Here is an 18,920-nt window from a genome sequence, read left to right on the forward strand (position 1 = left end):
CCAGTTAGTGGTAGCGATAGGGATAGTATAGTTATAATGATATCCAGTGATAGTGCTAGAGATAGTGACAGTGATAATGATAATGATAATTGGTGACCGCGTTGGGAAAAGTATAAATAAACTAAAAAATAACAAACAAAAAATGAAAAAGAATACAAGAATAACATGAAAAAAATAAAGATGTAGGGACAGAGAAAGGCTTTCCCATTTCCGCTCTGAAGCAGATTGGAGTGCAATCCTGTAATTTTCATTGCCACCTGCGTGTAGATACCCACTAACAAACAAATTTGGCTGGTTTTTCTCCTGATGGGTCTAGTAAGACTTTCGTCTTGAAACATACGATTGCTCGCTGCGTATTGAGTCGTGACTTGTTAATATGTCCCCCGTTAATGTGGACGATTCGAATTGGGGAGAATTTTTTCTGGGGACCAAACATTTGTAATACTTTTACGTCACGTTAATATGAACTAGATGTCCGAACAATGGGCAGAGGGAAAATACACAAAGCCTATTGGGGCCCATGTGTTCTTGTCGCGTTAATGTAGGCAGCGAGAAGAAGAAAAAAATTGTCAGTGGCTTAGCTCCGCTACGCCGGGATATACGTAGCGGGAGGTACGTTTCTCTGGCTGAGCTTGTTGTTCTGGTAATGCCAAACGCAGCAAAGTGTCATACATTGGATTACTCAACGGTGTCAAGTCCTTTTGGTGCCGCAGTCAGTCGGAATGAATATGTCCAAACGTTGTCCACAAAGTCTGCTTCAAATGTCCGGGTCGCAGATGGACTTTCGGAAACTAGAATGGTGTGATCAGTCACACGACGGGCCTGGACATCATCTTCGGTTGGTTCCCGTTGAGTGACGCCTTCCATAGGCTCCATCTCAACTGCTATGCAGCGTCCATTACATTCGACAGTCTGGCGTCCCCGTTTGGCAAGGCGTTCTTCTCTCTGTTCGGGCGGCTCCGCTGCTCTCTTCGCCTTCTGACGCTCATTCTCTGTTGAGTAGCCAACTGCCAAGCGACCTAATCAGGATCGGAAGAGTTATTGTTCTCTTGTCCATACCACCGTTTAGCAGCGGCTGGACTCTGCTTCTGTGCATCCAAATCAAGCGTTGCGATAAAGCCACCGATTATATCATCACCTTGTATACGGAATGTTGCGCATGCGACGACGCGCGGTTCGGGTGATAGAGCGCCGCGCGGCGAGGCGGTGGTGACAAACGCGGCGCAAGTGTGTGGTCTCTCTGGTTACGATAGTATCAGCGCATGCGCAATGAACGCCGACGGCCAACAGTATAGTGCCTAGAAATATATTGCTAGGCACTATACCTACAGCCACAGAGGCGAACGCTCGGTTTCGGCGGCGGCGGCGGCTGAGTGACGTCATAGCTGTCACAACCGCTATATAATTTTTCGTGGGAATGCCCAAGAATACCCGTGGTCCCAGCCATACCAAACCCGAGTGCAGAGCAGTGGGAGGGATTGCTCTCCAGTGACCGCCGGTTCGACCAAATTGGTCTAATCCAGCGGGCCAAGCTGGCGGCGGCATCCAGCGGAGCCCTGGAATAGGGTCAGACGACCCTGTGCAAGAGAAGATGACCCAAGTGATCTGACACCGCAAACGAACAAAACTAGAGCAAAATAAAGTTTATTCTCTCTCTCTCTCTCTGCTCATCCGCGTGACGTCACATGAATACCGTCGATGGTGGAGCGGCCGCGGCGACGGCGGCGACTAATCGCGCGGCGCACCCACTGCTCCTCTCCGGTTGCCATGGTAACGGCGCATGCGCACAACTGGGTTCTCACATGTACCGCGAAATGCTATACTGGTAGCCTAGTGTAGCTCCCGCTACAAAATCTCTACAATCCCAAAATGGATGTTCAATTTCTACATTTTCAGTGCAGAGCACTAGACTAATGAAGTGGGAAATTCAAAATTCACCTACTGAGGTCCTTTCCATTTCAGGCGTTATGTTTTACATTCCAACGTTGCCGAGTCAACGCACCTTACATTTGCCATATTGCGTGAAAAGCTGCGAAGGAAACTCTCTCGGCTGTTTGTGCTACATAGGAAGCCTTTTCAGCAGCTGCCAGCAGACTGAGTCGTGGGGGGTCGTTGGATGGGAAGAGTTGAGTAAGGTCGTCTAGCTGTGATAAGTCATGAAGCGTATCACACATAGACCACTAGGCGAATGAAGCTGAACCACATTACTAATGGCGATTAGGATAATGTGCTCGGGACTCCCAAAATTATGTCTAATTTCATCTTCACCAACCACCATGTGCAGCTAAACAGACCCTAAACATAGCGTGTTTCTTATGTATATTTTTTCGTGATTCGTTATTACAGAGCAAACTGAAAAATTAGTTGTGGTTTAACCACCGCTGAACCTGGTTAGAGAGCGAAAGCTGTGGTTTATCGGGCAAGCAGACGCGGTTTGGAGTCTGTAGCACTGAGCGGTATCCGCGCACTGGATAGGCATCGCGCCCACCCTGCCACCCTGGCAGGTGGCAACTTAATGGTTTATCTCGAGAGGTTGGTCACCCAAAGAACGCTGCTGCCTATTGCTCCAGTGCCGCGGGTCTGCCACAACGTTGTCACCGCTAATAATACATGCAGCACACATCTCTCTCTCACCGCCGCAACGTACTACCTCAAAGTGCGATTGAAGCGTCCAGTTATGCGACCTTCCTTACTTCAAAATCATCGGAGTAACGCTGGCAACGCCAACGCCAATAACACAATGAACGCCGATGGCCTACAGTATATTGCCTAGAAATATATTTCTAGGCACTATACCTACAGAGACAGAGGCGAGCACTCGGTTTCGGCGGCGGCGGCTGAGTGACGTCACAGCTGTCACGTGGGTTCTCCATGGTTCAAGGTCAGACTCGCGCGCACGGCAAAGAATCAGATGGGAGTAGTAAAGCATTCATTTTAACACTCACGATGACACACCAATGCTTTCCGCCTTCAAAGCACGTAAGCAGTCTTAAGTGCACTCTGAATTTTTTAAGCTAAAGTATTACTACGCCACATCCCTAATATTCTACCCGACGAACTGTGGGAAACAATTGGGGTAGCACCAATTCCCAAAAATATGGATCCGAACCTTCACAAAGAGCGACGGGAGGCTAGGACACAGTATGTGCTACAGAACCTAGCCAACAAAGAAATCATTACGTACAAGGATGCGGCTGCATACGGAAGAACTAGACAACCTAACAGAAATAGAGCGGTTGCAGCGGCAATCAATCATGAGCTCAAAGAAATAGCCATAGCAACTATCAGGGATGGCACGCTTGAGGAGGCCGAAGAGGCTGCTATTGCCCTAGCGGCGGCAGAGGGCTACCGTGCTCAAAGGTCCCTAATAATTCTAACAGGCTTGCAAACAGCGTGCGGAAACTACATGAATGGCAAAATAAGGGGGGGGGGGGGGGGAAGCGCTCCACATCCTAAAGACAGCCAAATTAGCGCCGAAGGAAAAACAATTGCCACACATAAGAATGTCGGTGCCGGGACACTCAGGCATCGCGGGTAATGCCGAGGTGGATAGGAGAGCTCGAGAGCTTACAAACCGAGCCTCCAACCAAACCAGCCTCGAGCAGCCTGACGCGGAACCAGTGCCCTTAGGATACTCAGAAATTTTGAATTACTATAAGGGGGTCAGGATTAGATATCCCCCACCTCACAAACATCTCCACCAGCAGGAAGCGGTCTATTGGACACGCTACAAACGGGAACTTTCCCGAATCTAAACATGCTAAACAAGATCCACCCAGGGCTATATAGCAGCAAATGCCCGTGGTGCGAGGACAAAGCCACGTTAATTCATATAACGTGGTGTGAAAAGAGAACAAATGCGGCTGCAATAAACAAAATCCCAAGTGCGGAGCAATGGCAGAGGATGCTTTCCAGCGAGGATATGGCGGTCCAGGCAGTACTGGTCCGGAAAGCCTACCTGGCGGCAAGACTCAGTGGGGCCCTGGACTAGGGGCTCCAACCCTGCCACAAGAGCCGCAGACCACATCAAAAGATGTGAAGAGTGCCTCTACATCAAGACCCACCCATATATTTCTATGAACAAAGTTATTACTACTACTTTACTACGCCAGCCAGCGAGCCATTTCGGCTCGTCGCGCGCTTCAGCAGTATGCCATGGCCGACGAACGACCTTGAGCCGCCGTTGCTTAGCAACTCTGCAGCCGCGCTCCGTCGCCGCTCGCTCCACCAGATGTGCTCCGCTGGGATAGAGGGAGAGGAGGTGTCGCTTCTCGTGGGGGGGGGGGGGGGGGTATATGTGGGCTTCGCCTCAGCGTTCGCCTCAGTTTGGCGGAGTGCATGGCTTGGAGCACTCTGGCACGGGTCAGCCCGGTATTGCACTGCCTCCGGGTTCGGCCCAGGCCACATTAACGCGGCGCGTCTTTTCTTTCCCTCTTTGCTCTCCTATCATTTACCTCTCCAACTTTCAACACGCGGCAGCGAGCGTGGCTCCAGCTAGCAGCCAGGCCTGTGCTCTTTCCTTTTCCTTCTTCCTCTCAGCAACATCAGTCAGTCAGTGTATTGTGGTCATAATGGGGAGCGCGAAAGAGTCGCAAGAACGACAGAAAGATGCGAGGAAGAGACAACGCGCCGCAAGACTCGAGAAGTTTCGTAACGAAGATGCGGCTATGGAAGTCGTGCCACGTCCCGGAATGACTCTTCAACTACAGAAGACACCGGTTTCAATTCTCGAGAGCGTCGGAATGATTTATACAAAGGGTTAATGTCGTCGGAAATCGGACATACGGCATACTTTTTTTTAATTGGTTTTTGGGAAAAGGAAATGGCGTAGCATCTGTCTCATATATCGTTGGACACCTGAACCGCGCCGTAAGGGAAGGGATAAAGGAGGGACTGAAAGAAGAAAGGAAAAGAGAGGTGCCGTAGTAGAGAGCTTCGGAATAAGTTCGACCATCTGGGGATCTTAACGTGCACTGACATCGCACAACACACGGGCCCCTTAGAGTTTGGGCTCCATAAAAACGCAGCCGCCACGGTTGCGTTCCAACCCGGGAACTCCGGATCAGTAGCCGAGCGCCCTAACTACTGAGCCACCGCGGCGGGCAATACCGCATACAGCTCAGTACTCGTTTTCATTAAAACCCGAAACAAGCATCAAAACCACATGTTGGACGATAAAGCGCGTGTGAGCAATCGCAACACCGTCCGACGCTTTCGGGTAAACATTAGTTTGCAGCTGCTTCGAAAGGAGTTGACATCATTCGAAGCCTCGTGTAAAGAGCAAACCGCATAATGTATAATAAAGGGTCCTACAAACAATGTGAAACACGTTCCATCTCCTCACTTGTGTTTCCCGGTAAAGATTAACGTTGCATAAGCTAGTCCGAGTAGAAATGTACCCAACAGCATAGCAGTCCCGTAGTGACGACACCACGTCTCTGGTTTCACTCATTGTAGAACCCCGTGTGGTAATTTTTAAGTGACGTCGCAATGGGTAATTGGGTGTCGTTTTACTGCTTCGCTGTCCAAACACCTTCACAACGTGGATCGGAGCCACAACTTTTTTACATTACTTTAAACAACATTCTCGATATACGGTTCTCATTATGAATGGTTATATTAAGGCAAATTTTTTTACTGCCTTGCGGTCGTTATCGTCGTCGTGACTTTTGTATAATGCCACTACATCTGAAGATGTAGCACCAATTCCGAAAATAGTGGCATTAACAAACTAAAGGCCGCAAGCGTTTACTGCCATTTCTTGTGCGCATGTGGCTCGAGTATCACACAAACCGCTCTGTATAGTCGTGAGCAATAAGCAAGGGAGCAAAGTTTGAGCATTCATTTTCTAGAGCGAAAGCTCTACTCCTCCGGTACAAAGCTGAAGGTCCTGTGGCGATGAAATTTGACCTTCGTACCAGGACGAACGGAGGCTTGGCTCTAACGTAATGCCCCGTGATTCACTGCTTCTCGCCACAGCTGCGTATGAGGAGCGGACGGTACTCTGGCAACTGCCAGAAATCGTGTGACGTTGGCGCCGTTCGCTATATAAAAGCCTGTGGCGTGTGGTGTCTTCCTGGCCTTACGGGGCTGGGGTCATGGGGCTCTCGCACATGTGGCGAGGGCTCCTTGTCAACAGGGGTATCTTTTGCTAAACCATTATCATCGCTTCAGATGGCGCGGTTGTTGCAACGCGCGTACTTTCTTTCAGTCTCACATTTCTTTCAACTCTTTTACTGTCTGCACGTGGATTCGGTTGTGGCTAAGCTTGAGCCAATGGGCAGGCCCGTGCACTTTCCTTTTCGTTCTTCCTTCAGTAGCAACAACCACAACAACTTACCTTCGCGTACTTACCTTAACAGGGCTTTCGCTTGTCTTACTAGATACAGCCGGGTTGAACCGCAACTATTTTTATTGCTCCTCAATTACATGAGACACAGTTTATCCTGTTGTGTGACTAGTTTTCCCCTTAGAATATAGTATCCAAAATTCATTCTAGAATTTAGTAGCGAAATAACCAGGAAATTGTCTAGCTTATGCAAAAAGTTTGTTCGCTCTCAAATTGCTCACGACTTCGGTAGTAAGCACACGCAAGGAACGATAAACGGGAGCAGAAAATATTTAACTGGTCTACCGACTGTCAGGATCGACGGAGTTCTCCTATATCGAGGTCTTTGCATATGCTTCCATATCCCCCCATGCCAGAAGTATATACATCTCCAGGACCGCTGGGAGCTCAAAAACAAGCATTAACGGATGGAGCTGCGGCCTCGTTACGCTCCACGACCACCGGTCACACCCGTTGCCAAACACCTGTTGCTGCCTTCCGACGGAATGAAATTTCGGCTGTTTTGCCTTGGATGACTCGCTTGCTTGAGAGCTGTCCGCACGGGCTTGGTTTGTCGGCTGAGGAGCATGACACTGAAACCGGAAGTGTAATTCTTGAGTTGGCACACGACCACTGTGTGGTTCCTGTATATTTAATTCACAGTTCGCATCGCAGGGCGGTGGTGGTGTTGAAAGCAGTGTACTTAAACTTCACAACGTTTTAGGGCACCGCAGCGGTGGCCTAGTAGTCTGAACATCCGCCTGGTATGCGGGAGGTGCGGGGTTCAATCACCAGTGCCGCAGGGTTGCGACTGGTGATACAATGGATACAAGCTTATGCCTGGTCTAGTGCTCGGCTTATTTAGGGCGAAATGCTTGGGAAATGGGTCTCTGACCCCACCTCGAAAAGAAGAAAATATCTTTTGCCATGGTGCTCTTTGGGCACAAATGCCCTGGCGTCATAAAAATCAATCATCATCATCAGTACGCTTTAGGGGGCTGTTCGCACGTGGCAGTAAGTGACGATTGGCTCGCTTCCGCGCCTTGGTAGACGAGCGCACGAAAGCCAAGGCGCTCATCAGTGAAGCACTGTTCTGAAGTACCAGAATATTTTCCATTCGGCGTTACAGGCTAGGTGTGAGTTTCACAGCCCCTTCGCATTTTCTTGAAACAGTGTCGATACCTTAGCAGGGGTCGGGTCCACCTATGAAGGCAATAGCCTTCCGGCAATCCGTCGCCGCGGCGAAATATCAACATCGGGGCCTTGGGTGAATAAAACCAAATCATACGATGCGATGCGACAAATATACGTCAGCAGTATCAGTATACTGCAAACTGAGAACGCACTCCCTTACCGGAATAGGATTTGGCCGCCCTGCTGCAGTACTTGGCCGCAACCTCTTATATTAAGAAGCCAATTAACCCTCGGCCCTCAGTCCCCAGCAGGGCCTACGGAGAAACTGAGCAAGGCGGCGGCTAGGCTTGAAGCAGCGGACGGCAAACTAAACCTTGCAGCGTTTGAAGCTAGAACTTTATCCAATGAGGTGAGCAGAAAGAAATGAGCTAGAGAAGGGCATTTAATATGAAGGCAAGGGTGCTTAAGGGTAACAGACTGGATTCGAAGAGAAAGGAAGCATATCAGGTGGCGGCAGGGCAGGTGGGTTAAAGAAGTTTTCCAGGATAGGTTTGACGCGGCTGGCGCACAGTACAGGGTTAATTGAAGAGATATGGGAGGCTTGTCCTGCAATGGGCGTAGTCAGGCTGATGATGATGGTGAAATTTGATTTCGCAGTTGTCCTTTCGAGGTTGGCGGGAGATAGGTGAAGCACGTAAGTGGCAGATGCATTTTCACCGTTGTGTCCCCGCAGGTGCGCCCAACAGAAGGTGCTCCGGAGGGGCCCGGGGAGTTTTTGGAAGGGGCCCCAAACATCTTCGATCCGCTAAGGCACTGGGATAGAGGCTTCGTACACGGACAGATACCACGGACTTTCGCCTAAAAGGGCTATACTGCTGGCACAGTAGAAAAACAACAAAATCTCCTTCGATTCCTCGTTCTTTTTTGCAATTTAATGCACTGGCGACAGCCAGCTGGGCTAACTTTCTACAGAACATATTGTTTATCGAAACGTGTTTAATCTACGTCGGATTCGAATATAATATTGAGTGAGACCAAATTAATCGATAACCGTAAGTTAAGCGACGTAAGGATTTGAGAGTGGAAAACGTTGAAGAAGCTCTACATCACAAAGGAAGCCTCAAAGCAGAACAGAGGAGAGAAAATAACTATCGTTAGCTCAGTATCAAGCGCTAAGAAAGTCGTTGCGGGGCTTGTTGGACTGGCGCTAGCTTATCGGCCCAATGAAGCAACAACAGCCAAGCATGAGAGAACAATGTAAAGAATAAAAAAATTGCATAGCAACAACATTTCATATGACGACGGACGCAGAAAGGGTAAGACCGAGTTGCCTTGCCATTTCTTTGTCCGTGATCATTTTTGCTGCTTTAGCTATATACAGCACGAACCAACTCGCCCAACTTTGTATACTTAACACGAAAAACTGGGTGATTGAGTAGCGACAGGGCAGGAAAAGAGCAATTAAGAATTTAAGCATGTCAGAAAATCAGATGTGCCCCGTGAGAGACAAGGAGGGGAAGATCATTAGCTATTGGACCACGGTCGTTGAAGTAGCAGGTGAACTCTGCACGGATTTGTACCGCAGCTGGACTTTCATGACGTAAGTGGAAGTGGTAGTCCTAAAGGAATTACAACTTTCGTAGATTGAAAGATGAAGCAGAAAAAGCCTTACTAGAAATGCAGAGGGGAAAAAGTGGCAGCCGAGGATGAAGTAAAAACAGGTCTACGGAAGGACACAGGAGACTAGAAATGCTCAGCTTCAATAAGCACCCGTTCGCCGCGCTGTCTCTGCATGGAAGGAAATCTTTAAAAAACAGTTTCCGACGCATATTGCAGGCAGACTACTGCGATGCGGCAAGATCGGGGCCATCGGAGGTCTCTGCAGATGGCCATCTGGGGTCTCCACAGGTAGCGACGCTTGCGTTCGACCTACCCTTCACGATGGAAGAACTGACTGCTGCTATCGCCAAGTCAAACAAGTACACGACTCCAGGCCATGGCAAAGTGAGCTATTAAGCTATTTCAAAGGTACCTCGTAACTCGCGCCTCGGCATCCTCGAATTTTTCAGTGCTGCTTGCTTGACTGGTGAGGAACCTTCGGAATGGAAGCTGGCGAATAGTGTGCCCCTCTTGAATCCTGAAAAGCAGCCATCAAGCTACGCATCTTTCCAGCTCATATTGCCCGAATGAGTTGCGTAGGTAAGCTTATCAAAAGTATGATCTACAAGCGCATCACAAGGTTCCTTGAAAGCCGCCAACTCTATCCCCAAGAAATGAACGCGTTCCACCAAAGCAGGCCAGTGATTCATGTCATCGCCCTCGTTTCGTCACTTGAATAGAACTGTCATGCTTGGCGCATCCCGACAGCTGTATTTCTTGACATCAAGGCTGCTTTTGACTGTTTTTCAACATGCCATGCTGGCAGCCTTGGGCAGCGCTGGTCTCGGTGGGAAATTATTGAAGTGGATTGAAAACTACTTAAAAGAACGGCAAAGTTTTATGAGTACTCCGAATGGTCCAACGTCGTTTCAAACATTAGAGGTGGACATACCTCATGGGGCCGTACTCGGCCCTCTCCTGTTCAACATCAATCTGATACACATAACAAGAAATCTAGTCCAAGGAGTACACATTACGATCTATGCCGACATGTGCATCTGGGGAGCGTCAAATTCGCGCTACGCAACCCAGCAACGTCTTCAGATAGAGTTATTGAGCATCTCAGTGTATTTAGCTCTCCGAGGTCTGAAATCCTCACCAGAAAGTTTTCTTATGGCTTTCACAAGAAAAAAAATTGACAAGGTACCCGCTTCGTTTATGCGGACAAGTATTGCTTGTGATACTAATAATTTCTTGGCATATATATAGACAGGAATCTCTTGGACTCGCCAGATTAAAATTCTCCGTGAGAGGATAACCACACCATCTCAAAGATTCATGGCGGAAACACGATGGGGCTATAACTGCCGCTGTATGGTTTTTTGTTTAAGGAATATTCCGTTACTTCTTTCCAGTTCTTCACAGACTATCGCAAACAACAGCAGCGGTGATCTAGTGGTTTGAGCATCTGCCTCGCATGCGGGAGGTGCGGGGTTTGATCCACAGTGTCGCCTGGTACTCACCGGTGATACAATGGGTACAAGCTTTCCCCTGCCTAGTTCCCGGCTTATTTAGGGTGGATTGCTTGGAAAATCTCTCCTTGACCCCCAGCTTGAGAACAAGAAAAACCGTGTGACATGGCACTCTTTAGCCTCAAATGCCCTTACGTCATAAAACTTCATCATCACAAGTATAAGGTCACTAAAGGCCGCGCGGAGCAACTTCTGCGAATTTGTCTTGGACTCCCAAAGAGTTGCCCGGCTTCGGGAACAGTGGATAAGACAGGATGCCTTCAGATCGACGTCATCGCCGCTCAGGCAACTCCGCCAAGTGTATCAAGCAAAAAGCACTTCCTGCACCAAGTACACATAACCCACGGTAACTCTGGCTTCGGCAAAGCTGTGCAACTGCTCCACCTCCTTAATATTACTCAGCGAAAAAATTTCTGCCTCCACCTTTTTCAACCCAGACACTCTCGCCTCACAAGATAAATCAGTACATACCAGATGTGAGTACGAAGCGACGCATACCGCAAGCGGCGCTACTGCCAGCTGCTCCGGCTTTCTTCGCTGAGAAATACTCTGCGCACATCACATCTTCACAGGTGGCTCGACTTCACAGGAGTCTTATTCTTGCGATCTTTTTTGCCCTCGGGCGGCCAAACGTTTTCGCATCGCCTGCAGCGGAAGACATCATCCAGGGCAGCTGAGTTTACTGCATTAAACAAGCTGTCTCCTATCTCTCGCGACAAATCCATGGCTGTTGGGTTGTCTTCACGGACTCTAAAACAGTGCTACAATCTCTGCCAAAGCTATTGAAGAAATATAATAACCAGCCAGTTTCTTCTTAGATTAGTTACAAACATCACCAGGCTACTGCCACGGGCAACTTCATTACATTTCAATGGATTTCAGCTCATTGTGGGATCACAGCCAACGAAAAAGCTGATGAAGCAGCCCCAGGGGTAATAAACTCCGAAATTACAAGCTGATTTACTTCACGAGGTCTGGGGTATCCCATCTAGTTGATAAAAACCGGCTGTGGAGCTTGGCGACACATCGTGACCAATTTCTGCACTCCACCGACCTACACATCAAATCATGACTGTCACCAAGACTTTCTCGCCATCTTCAAGCTCTTTTTATCTACTTCGTCTAAACGCTGCATTTACAAACGCCTTGCAGTTCCGTTTATCAGACGCGAAGACTCCGTTTTGCAATAACTGCGGCTTAGTAGAAACAGTGGAGCATATTTTGTTGGAATGCCCAGCGTGTGTTGGAGCGCGCACATTATGAACATCTTATGGAAACGCTCACTCAAGTGCCTCTAGCCCTCGACTGTTTATTAGGACCCTTAGCCTGCCATAGGCTGCAGGGACTCGATATAAACTTTTTATTTGATTATTAGAATGACATTAGTCCTCTAGACAAACTCGAAACTCATCGTTCAGCACTCTCACTGCGCATTCTCTATGTAGCGAACTTTCCTACACCTATCTTAGTCCATCTTTCTCTCCCCGAATCTCTTTCCCACGCAGAGTTGCAAGTCAGCGAATTTAAACGACGGCTAAATTCTCTGTTTGTGAATTAAAGAGCCCCTGTCTCTCTTTTTAGATATGCTTACCTCTCATGAAGATACAGCGCTTCACGAAATCAAATGAATCAGGCTTATAGAATAATGCTAAAATTACATTAGCTGCGACAACATAGCGCAAAAGAAAAGGATAGAGACGAGAACGCAGATAGTTCTTGTCTGTGGTCTCGCCTCTTTTGTCCTTAATATTCTTTGCGCTGTGTTGTCACAGTATACCACCAACTAGCTCACCAGGTCACTCTTGTAGATCACATTCACGCATGATCAATGTGTGGCGAAAAGTTTAAAATAAAGACCAATTAACTTACGGTGCGTTATTTACAATGTATTCACTGAGATCATTGCTAATGGAATCAGACAAAAGTTAGACTTTAACAAAGGAAATAGGATATTTTTGGAAATAGTTTTCCGCAATAAGCCACCTTACAACTGCTTCTTAATTTAGCCTTCATAGTTTAGGCTTCGGAGGAAACATTAGAAGTGATGCATACACTGCGTACTCCGAAGGTGTTGGCATAGGAGGCTAATTTAAAGGTGCGCTTGAAATAATAGACAGAGACTGCGCCATGACAATTGCGCTCTTAAAAAAGTGTTGTAGGTAATACCTAGTGAGAGAATGTGTGAGGCAGGTTGGAAAAATTTGTTCATTGCTGTTCATGTTCGCAAGAGGACTTCACAAGGCTGGATTGCGGAGAGCTAGGTATAAGAGTTCATGCTGGCAAAACACCTTGTACAGATATTTAGCCACTGTTTCATTATGACTGCATGTCTTTATTTCCCGACCGTTCCATGAGCTTGTCGCCATACCTTTCATAAAAATGCCAAGTTATAATTTTGTTTGTCTCTGTATATTTCTGTATATTTTTTTCTGTACATTTGTTTCTGGATTGTGTTGCTTCGTTGCCGTCAATGCCAGGGGGGACCAAGATTTTTTTTCAAGCCGTAAAGGAACGGCTTTTCTTCTTGGCCCCTTTCACAATGTGTACGTCATGTTGTGAAGAACAAATAAAAATGAATGAAAAAAAAATAATAGTAACCTCCGATCGCCTTCTTGAATTCTGCTTCTTCCTGAATGACTCAGCAGAGGAATCGCAGCACATGACTTTCAGCCCAGTCCCATCAGTCACCTACAAAGGTTGATTCTGATGACGGGTGCAAAAGGGACAAGGACAAGAAAAGCACACGTGCACTTTTTTCCGTGTTCTTGTGGGTCAATTTTATTTTTCATTTTCACTTGTTTTGTTAGTGTAGGAGTGTTGGAAGAAAAAAATTACGTCTTGTTTGCCTTGAACAAGCGCGCTTTTGTGTTGCGCGCATGAATTCGTGTCCCTAGTTGCTATTGATCTCTTTTCTGCGCTCAGATAATTCTGGGACCCAGTCCAACAAGTTTGCATAATCTGTTTCGAGTGGCATGATCTATTGGGCTAAATTGCTTTCCAACCCGTCAGCAGCAGCACTAATAATGTGTAAAATGATTGTTGTTGTTTTTGTTTTGTGATACGGCTCGGGAACCTCATAAAAATGCAAGGGTTAGGGCGAATAAGCCTCCCTTGAAAGTTGGCGCCTGTCCTGTTGATTTTGTGCCTTCCTTGTCCTTGTCTCGTTTGCGCCGTCTTCAGAATCAACCTTAGCAATGAACCCACTAGCCCAAACCAAAGCACATCTTCAGTCACCTACCGTAACTTCCGGCATAGAGTTTACAGACTAAATGTGTTTAAGTTTCACAAGTTCTCGCAGCGCGCAATATCAACGGCTGAGGACAATAATTACTATACTATGTTTCATACATAGCAAGCAATGCTACCAAAGGTAGCGCGGGTGTTCGCGCAGGCTAACTCCGCGCAAGAAATAATGCGCCCTACGAGCAAAGTGAACACATGTGTATTTCGTTGAGACAGATATTAAGTGCCGTGAATGACAATCTCCTACGCTCCTCTTGCCACATTTTCGTTTTCCAACTCATCGAGACTTCGAGAAGTACGAATGACTTCGGCGGTCTGATACGGGGCTGCTAGGGCTAATCGCCCTTATTCCATCCGCGCCAAAAAAAGTTGTTCACGCTCAGTAAAAATTATAGCAGGAGAGTCGGAGTACTGAGCGCCTCCCAGGTTCGACCGTAATTTTCAGTACTAGCACTTCGTTCTATCCCGCTCTTTGCTGTCGTTTAAACACTCGTCGAGGCTTCGAGAAGGACGAATGACACATGGCGGAGCATTATGGTTTCGCGGAGGCACTACTTTCGCAGCCTTGCGGAGTTGCCTGTTATGTACGAAACGTAGGATAGTTTTGTTTCCCCATGCGGCTTGTCGGTTTGACGGAAGCACCTCTGTCGCCGATCTTTTTCCGAGCTTCCGTTCTGGAATCGAGCTGAAGACAGCCCGTTTCTCGACCTGCTTGAGCGGGTGCAAACAGCGCAGCCGACCATTGTATGCGGAGTTCGTTTACGGCAGAGTTTCCTGTGGTGAAGTACGCGGATTCCAAACGGAAATATGAGCATGGCACGCGAAGAAAGCGTGCTTGCGGAGCAGGAGTTCGTCTACTACATGGACCGCAAATATGGCGTCCGGCGGCATCGTGCCATGGCCTTGTGCCGGAGAAAATCATCGAATAAAAAATGCGCTCTTTTATGAGTTACTGCAGCGGTGTCTGCATTGAAATTCTCGTTGTCTTAAAGCGAGAACGGTAAACAAATTGCCGTATGTTGTCGCATGCGTCCTGTGCGCAATGAAACATGGAAAGAAGACTTAACAAAAAAAACTATCGCCAGATATGGCAGTTCGCCACCACTTGGCTAGGTTCTAGCTATTTTCACTCTTACAAAAACGCCGGCTTGCGTCGGTGGCCGGTGTTCAACCTCTGGTCATGGTCTTGTGTTCGGGTGTCCTTCGCCTGGCGGGCGCCTCAATATGGTGAGCCAGCCACCTACAAAGGCTCTTGCTTTTGATGTAATTGTCCCTGAGGGGGCTAGTCCGGAGGATGTCGTCAATGCGACAGCTTCCGTAGATGGATTGCAAGAAGTTTGCTGTGTCCAGCACTTCGGTGGACACAATTACAAAGTAACCGTGAAGAGTGAAGCTGCCAAGGCTGCAATCGTTGTTGCGTCCTGCCTCATCATCGGCAAATAACGCGCCGCCATCGTTCCCCTCAGCCCGTAGGTGACTCAGGTGACTGTTCTTTTTCTGCCCGCCCGAGTACCAAGTGATGCCCTTGCCAAGGCTATTTCCCCTTATGGCAAGGTGCTGCCCATAAGTCGCGGCACCATGGGGTCGCGTCGCACTGTCACCACCGGGACGCGGTACGTCCGAATTGAAATGAAGCTCGAGTCACCCGTGCCTAACTACATCAAGGTCGCTGGCCACCGCGTGACATGTGATTACAAAGGCATGTAGCGTGTTTGTAGGCGTTGCGGGTCGACTGCACGCGTAAGAGCACAGTGCATGGCCCTGTTCTGCGCCCGCTTCGGGGTCTTTGGGCGCCAAGGTCAAGGTTGTGTGCTGCGGTGTCGACGTTGTGGTGATCCACACGCTACCGTGGCATGCGCGATCAAGCCCTCGTGCTCTGAGGCTGCGGCCCAACCTGCACCTCCGCCGGCCACAGAGGCAGCCGCCGAAGCTATCAAGGGGCCCGGAGTTCCCGACACCGACGCTGTTACGGGTGGTTCCTCTGTATCTCAAAGCGTGTGTGTGGAAGAACCGGTGCCTGCGGCTGAGGCGTCCAGCGATGCACCTAGCAAGCCGACAGTAAATGTGTCTGCTCTGTTAGCCTCAGTCACTCCAAGTGTACTTGCCTCTACAGAGCCCATTGCGCCCCTGCAAGTCTCTGATGCTGGGGACAAGCCGCTCTCGGAGCTCGCGCGGTAGCCCGCAGCCAGCGTTGCGGCTTTGAGCAACAACGCCAACATGTCTGATACTGGTGATGACGAGAGCAGCTTTCCGATTCATTCCTTTACTCCACAATCATTGGTAGGTTGCGCCTTTCACGTCAGTGCTAGTCGACACGAACAATGTTGTCGTCCCCGTCTTCTTCAGTCAACCTCGTGATTGACGAGACTGTCATCGTTCCTGGGCAGGAGCCGTGGCTGCCGTCGGCATCTTATTTGTCATTGAAGTTTAGTGTCGACAAAAATATTTCGCCTGGGCAAGAGCCAAGGCCATCTCCTGTCCCGGAACCTGTGCAGTCGCCGTCCTCTTCTACACCGACGATTAGCGCCAGCACTTCCAGTACCCGGTCTTCGGATGTTGAGATGGTCGCTTTGATTTCGAGCTTAAAGCGTTCGCATGCGTCGACTACGGACTCGGACATTTCTGCTGGTCGGCCAAGGAGGCCTCGTGCCTCCTCTGGCCCGACCCTACAGAAAAAGTGAGGTGGTTTGGCACCGTTCGCAGCGCGCATTGTATTGCATAGACATCACAGCTGCTAGTTTAATTTTTCATTTGCAAAATGACTACTCTTAACATCATTACTCTTAACGTGCAGGGGTTTTGCAATGTTATGAAGCAGGCCGATGTGGTCGCTTTCACTCGTTCATCAGGCGGTGATATCCTCTGCCTGCAAGAAAACAATTTTTTTCGCCTCAGTGACGTGTTAGAATTTAAGCGTAGGTTTGGCATCGATACTTTCTTCTCGTACGCCAGCACGCGTTATAGCGGCGTTGTAGTTCTGTTTTGAAGCGCATCCTCTTGTGAGACCATCATGTTACCTACGATGCACTTGGACGTTCGACTGCACGTCTAATGCACTTCGCCTAAGAATTATTTGCATCTATTCACCTGCGCATTCTAATTTCGTAAACTCAGTCTTTAAATATCTAGATGTGTATTTTCTTGGAGGACGTAACGTTGTGATTTTGGGTGATTTCAACTGCATGCTCGATACGGTCGCTGATGTACAGGACCCTGGGAGGGGCAGGCCAGGCTGGAATGCGCGCGAGCTGCGACGCCTAGTAAACCAGTTTATGCTCACAGACGCTTATGAGCTCCTGTATGGCGGTGTCTTTGTGTGGACTTGGTGTCGCGGATTAACACCGAGCAGGTTAGACGAGGCGTATGTACCAACGGGCCTCTCCAGGATAGTGTGTGCTGCCAACGTAATGACGTTGCCATCCTCGCCGGTATACATATCAGATTATCGCCCCTTTCTTCTGTTACTCGGGGTTCCGGCGGCTGTATAGTGTCTCCTCACAGACCATGGCCTTTGGATGCGCCCATCCCTCACGACGCCAGCACGATAGGACTAACGCGGGCCATGCGTTTTTCGGGGTTTGGGGCCGTGCCTGGTGACTGAGACCATCTGAAGGAGCAGTGGCGTCATCATCGCACCGGCTCTGGTCGAGCCCTTAGGTCTCGCGTCTCAGGTGAGGTGCGTCTAGTGACAGCGAAGCTGCGTATAGCTCAGCGCACCCCGTCGCCATCGTCGCTTATGTGCGCATGGAAAGAGGAGCTTTCGGAGCGTCTCCAGCGCCTTTTACGATCATCCTCTTTGACAGCGGCCGCATGGCGTTTTCGACGCAGTCCAACTGCTCATCCTGAGGTGCTTTTGTTTGCACGCCATGCGCTGTTGTGCCCTCAAGGTGCCCTTTCTTTTACATCTTCCGCCAGGTCTGTGGCTCAGCCCGTTGACAGAAATTTCTGTGCATTTTTCGTCCATTTCCGGAATATTGCTCAGTCGCTCCTTCTGGTTCATCGCGATGATGTTTCCGCACACCCATTTTTTGCAGGCTTGCCGTAGGTTGCCGCTGAACTTCATGATGGCCTTATGGTTCCGCCAAAACAAGGTGAAATCAAGGAGGCGTTATATTCCATGAAACGAGGCCCAGCGCCTGGGCCAGGTGGTCTTCCTGTGGAGTTCTGTTTACAATTCTGGCATAAATTGTAGGCCCCATTTTCACGCAAGTGTTAAAACTATTTCACTCGGCATGCCTTTCCCGATTCATTTAAAAGAGGCCGCATTGTCCTGACTACTAAAAAGTCTCCTTTCTTGACATGTCCGACAGATTGGCGCCCTATTACCTTACTAAATTCAGAATATAAAGCATTAGAAAAATTACTCTTTCGCCGTCTACGGTCTCTTCTCCCGTCCCTCATTTCCTGCCACCAGGTTTGCTACATCCCGGGCCGTGAAATACATAGTTTATCTTCCGTAACGCGAGAAATCCTAGAGTATAATATACGGCGGCGGGCACAGGGAATTCTTGTTTCCCTCGATCAAGAGAAGGCGTTTGACTTTTTAGAGCATGAGCATATTTACGGTAAACTGGATGCTTTCGGTTTCCCACCTTCTTTCGTGCTTCTCATTAAAGAGATGTACAGAGACATATCAAGCACTCTGTTTTTCGATGTCTGGGAAAGTATCGCATTTGATGTTGGCCGCGGCGTCCGTCAAGGTTGTCCGCTCCCCCCCCCCCCCCCCTTTTGTTTGTCTTAGCATTAGAGCCTTTCCTCCTGGCAGTCAATCACCACTCCCTTATTAGAGGTCTGGCGTTTGCAGGCAGTGAGGAAGTACGTGTCACTGCTTATGCAGATTACATCACACTCTACTTAGCTGATGAACGCAGCCTGCTCGAAGCTTTAAACGTTTTTCGTGTGTACGCCTCCTTGTCGGGGGCTGCTCTTAATTATTTGAAGAGTCATTACTTTTTTGTGGGATCTCCTCAGAGAGGTATTACATGTGCAGTACCTTTGCAGTAGTGTGCTCAGGTGCGCATTTTAGGCGTGACCTACGACTGTGCTGGTATATGGGATGGTACGTGGTCTTCGGTCGTAGAGGG

Source organism: Amblyomma americanum, chromosome 6, assembly GCF_052857255.1.
Source record: "Amblyomma americanum isolate KBUSLIRL-KWMA chromosome 6, ASM5285725v1, whole genome shotgun sequence".
Taxonomy (NCBI): domain Eukaryota; kingdom Metazoa; phylum Arthropoda; class Arachnida; order Ixodida; family Ixodidae; genus Amblyomma; species Amblyomma americanum.